This window comes from Macrobrachium nipponense, chromosome 34, assembly GCF_015104395.2.
Source record: "Macrobrachium nipponense isolate FS-2020 chromosome 34, ASM1510439v2, whole genome shotgun sequence".
In the NCBI taxonomy this organism is placed as follows: domain Eukaryota; kingdom Metazoa; phylum Arthropoda; class Malacostraca; order Decapoda; family Palaemonidae; genus Macrobrachium; species Macrobrachium nipponense.
Window position 1 is genome coordinate 70276742 of NC_061095.1, and position 5317 is coordinate 70282058.

Genomic DNA, 5317 nt, shown 5'->3' on the forward strand with positions numbered 1-5317 from the left:
ATGGGGCGTAGGTCCAGGGTGCCCTCACTCTGTGGGTTTTATCTATTAGAGAAGGGGCGCTAGGTCCATCACCCTCATCCTGTAAGTTTTGTCCATTCGACAAGGGGCGGTAGGCTTAGCACCCTGATCCGCTCAAAAGGAAAATGAAAAAGCTTCCCAGGGGGGCTTCTTCTCTAAACCGGAAAAAGCGCCGTTTCTTGGCTCAGAGTTTTTTCGACATCAAAGGACTCGATTCCGCTCCTCCCGAGTGTCGAATGGCTCCTCATAAATTCTGAAATAAGTTATGGCTTTGATTTTACGGGCGGATCTTCCCCATCAGAGGTCAAAGTTCCTCCTCATTGCTTTTGTTTGGGATCCAACGAGGGTGTCTGGTAGTCTGCATTTTATCACTTTCTCTTTCTTTCCTCCCTTCCTTCGTGGAAATTATTTTGGCGTTTTGTGGTTTTACACCAAATTAGGTATCTATTGATTCATTTACTTTGAAATAATTAGAAAGCAAAAACTTCAACATTGGCAAGAAAGGGAATTAAATATCCGTTTATTTATTGCAAAAGTAACTATAATCTGTTTTTTTTTTTTCCATCTGTCCATTCGCCTGTGGTGGTCGCGCATGGTAACACTGCGTCCTGGGGTTTAAATAGTTACGCTATGTGTAAGTTTTAGGTAAATAAAAGGATATCTTAGTGCTACATTTACAAACTGAAAAGTGTTTTAATAATTTTACTGTATGCGAATTCCACACCGTTAATATTCGAAATAGGACATTATTTAAAGCCCGGGACGCAGTGTTACTATACGCAAACACCACAGGCGGATGGACAGATTGGAAAAAAACAAAGTATAGACAGCCTATTTACTTCCTTGCAAGACAGAGAATGTATTTGATATTCCAAAAGGTTTCAGGGGATAATTGATATTTATTTATTTATTTATCTATCATAAAAATGTATGTAGAATGCAGATTTACAGGATTATCAAGACAGAGAATGTAATTAATGTTCTGAAATGTCTCAAAGGACAAGTGGATGTCTGTGATCAATCAGCAAATTTGAATTAGATCCGATGAAAGAAGGAAAACTCGTACGAGAAATCGAGAAAAGAAGATGAAAATGATAATGACTAAGAAAAAGAAGAAAGTTTTAGTAAATATAATAAACAGAATAAACGCGAGGAAAAGATATGAGAGGAATGCACAGGGAAAGAGAGAATGAAAAATAAAACGAAAGATAAATACAGTGGTAAGACGATCAGATATTTAAGAGATGGAGAGAGAGAGAGAGAGAGAGAGAGAGAATATGTGTGAAGTTTCTCAAATACCGAGAGGCGGGGGAATGAAAATATGCGAAGGATCAAATATTATATAGAAAGCGATGTACCCGAACTGGGAAAGAAAAATGGAGGTTATAATAATGAAGAAGAAGGAAAAGTGTAGGAATGGCGAAATGGATGAGTGGAGTGTATTAGATAACTGTGAGAGAAGGAATCCAATACAAGAATCGTGAGAAGAAATTGTTCCTGCAGAAAAAATGGAATGATAAACGGTTTGAAGAATATGAAGGAGTTTTGGGATGAAATATAAAGTCGAATTAATCATCTGATGCCTGATGAGACGGAGAGACGTACGAGAGAAAATACGATAAAATACGGAAGAAATAGAATGTTCAAAAATCTGGTTGGAGAAATTAACTTTGTCATAAAAAAAAAACAAATAACTGGAAAAATAGACAAAATATAAAAGTCAGAGCTTTCGAATATCACGGCTGATGAGGACCTGTAGTGAAGGTTGAACGTTCGTGTTTTTTTGATTAACCATCCATGACAAAAATACGAAAGAATAACCATAGGCGCACCGGAAAAGTAGATACACAACAGAAATCAACACAAAAGAATTGCAACACAAACAGAAAACAAATTGCCTAACGAAAAGAAGCGTCCAGTTGAATAAACCAGAATGTGGTTAAAATTGTGTCCAGACTCTGAAACACGTTTTACCTTTTTACCCTTTGTAGGGAGAGGTCTTTCTTTTGCAATACTAGTTGTTTTCTTTTATTTGTAGAGCGGGAAGGAAGGCAGACATGGCTTGATTTGAGATCTGGGGAAAAGTTATATTACCTTTTTCTGAGTGACACCATTGTCAATAAAAGGCTTCCATCTGTCAATCACGGACTCGATTCTCTCTTCCATTCTGCCTTCGACACTGTAACTGAAAGAAGTTGGTGGTGGCACTATGGTGGGGAAGGCAGAATGTGTCCACTGAGAGTGTGTTTTTTTATAATTCATTTTTATTTTTCGAATCTAAAAAAATGTTTCGTACGGGAGGGAACTGTTTGCTTTGTGTAAGACAATAGTTTGCATATTTTTGGTCAGTCTTCTCAGTGGTTCGAAAGTTCTTTTGTTGACCTACTTCACAGAACCTTCATGTCCGTAAAAGGGAAATGTTCGGTTTGTATCAGATAATTGTTTGTAAATCTTATTTAATTTTATAAAAATAAAAGTTCTTTTGTTTAGATACTATCAGAACAGTTGGGTACTTCATAGAACACACCTTCAGTTTATAATCACAGAATATCTCTGTAGAAGGGAAGCGTTTAATTTGTGTAAGATAATAGTTTGTATATTTCATAAGTCTTCAAAATTATTCAAAACTTTCTTTGTTTATATAATAAATAGGACTTGATCGGTTCATAATCATCATATCTGTGTGGGAAGGAAGTTTGGTTCTTACTATGGGAATTTCTTGACTGATGGAATAAGTTTAATCTGCCTCAAATAATATTCTGTATATTTTATGCTCACATACCTAGTATAATACTTGTTTAATAGTAATATAATATCGACAGAGATAGAAAATGGCTCCTATGTGTTATATGATAGTTTGCCAATGTTACGAGTTCCAAAATGATTCCACACTTCCTCTCCTTCCCAGCTTGAGAGAGAGAGAGAGCACCTGACTTCTTCATGTTGACAAAATACTTAGGCAGAAGGGAAGTTAAAATGATACTTGTTGTTGAGACGCAGTGATTGGATTAATATCCAATATTGTTTTTTATTTCAATATTCATATTATGTTATATATCCAGGTATTCTGTTGTGTTGTCATCAAAGACAGTTGTAGCTTCGTCATGAAAAATATCTGTTTACAGTTTCTTGTTTCACATGGAAACATGGACATTATATTCTCATAGATGCTTAGAAGTTGATTGACATGCCATGAAAACTGTCATTGGTCATTCGGAATTTTTATCATTATAAATTACTTGTTACAAGATCGAGTTATCTCGTTGCTTCCCTTCGAGTGAAATTGTTGTTATATTACCTTGAAATGGAAATTCATGAAGCAGCGATTGCCTATTAAACCTTATTAATATTTTTATAAAAATGTCTTTAGGAGTTGTATCTGACTCATTGTATAATATTTGTTTCTCAGTTTTATTTTATACAACCTGTGTATCAGACACCTGTTGTGGAAAAGATACATGGCATTTAGTACAGGCTTCACAATACATATTGAAATACCTGTAATTATAGAACGTAACTGAATACCTGATCAGTGGCCATTGTCCAAAATATATATATAAAAATTGTTCAAGATTTTAAGCAAGAACCAAGGAAAGTTAAGATTTCTTATAAGACTCATTCATCCTTGTCTATATAATTTGCCCCTTTGAACTGAAAGCCTCCATTCTCTAGAAAAAACTATCTTTGCTCCTATTGGCTGTCCTGAATTTAACCCCCACAGGGAAAATCCGGATTTTTGGCGGAGCTTACCAGGAGAAATCTTAAAGGGCAAGGACCCAGTGGCTCGCCTCAGAACCTCTCAGAGCTAGGAGAGCTCAGAAGCCCTTGCAATCTTGCCCTGCAGACATCACTTCACCACTTTCTGCTCCCCCTACCTCCTCTGGGGAAGTCCCAAGTATTTTTATACTTCCATAGTGCTCAGGAATATCAGCAGATAAGAAGACTACCAAGCCCAGGATTTCCAGGTACTGTGAGAGTAAATTCCAGTTTAGCCAGGGAATTGTTTTGCCTTTTGTCTGTATTTCATTTCCATTCTTCCAAGGCGACTTCCCCCCTCATTTGTTTAGCTTCTCACTCCCACAATCTTGGTTCAATGCTGTGATTACTCCTTTGTGATACTAGTTAATTCAAGCAATGTAATAGTTCCTTTTGTGAACTCCCAGTCATTTCCATCCCCTCTGAGCAGTCTGTAAATTCGTTGATTGAAAGAAAGTAGTGTGCAACGCTCGCCCACATGTTCCCTCACCTCAGTACTTATCCTAGGGTACAATCTCTTTGCAGACAAACACCGTGCCTGATTGTGCGAGAAACTGGGAACCTTTGGAGTAAGCCTTGCATTTCACTAATCCGTTTGCGCAAAATTCTGAACTCCGTGTCTGGTTTGTTCCAGCCACGTGGGTTCCGGTGGATCGACAATCAACCACCTTATTAGTTCCTGGACCTATGTATTTTAATGTAAATATAGTTCATTTAAAATTAAAGTCCAGCTTTTATGTAAATTCCTCCTTCCTCAGTAATATCGCCCTTCTGCCGTAGTTTTTTTTTTCTCTTTTCTTTGTTATCATCTCTTCGTTCCTCCATTCAAGGCCACTTTCTTTTAGTGTTGAATTACATTTTTCAGGAGTGAGCGAGTAGTTCAGAACAAAATGTAAATGCAACAATAGAAGCCTCATCAAAGGCACCTGAATTTTCCCACCCAAATGAAATTGCAATTGTGGAACATAAAGCTTATTGACCAGAATTTTCAAAGTTCATTTTTACCGTGGTGATCATTAGTCGTCGAATATGAGTCATAAACACATAATTCAATAGAATTTTCATTCTGCCCTTTATCAGGCATTTTCGGGCACCAAAATAGGTCAGTGGGGACACCTCCTGATGTATGGGTACACTGAAATGGCTTCAGTGTGGCTACAGAACATGAAGTCCATATAATTGTAAGTTAATGTAATTTGCATGTCAAATCTAAATAAGTGGTCTGTTCACATTCTCTGTCTTGTTTTCCTCTAGCCTGCGCAACGTAAGGATACTAGGTTGCTGTATTCATTACCATCAACATTTTAAAAATGAATCCATCCAGGAAATAATCACTAATTAGATTCTATATCGAAAAGTATAGTCATATGATAGTGGAAAGAAATCTCTCCTGTCCCAATTATCGTGTTCTCTCGCCATAAGTAATTCAGTTCATCTCCCAGATAACACTCCATTCATAAGAGGATTTGACCAAAGATTACTATTTCCCATTGGCCAAAATGTCTGACCCAGTCATTTCCTTTCACGATGATAGGCAAACTGA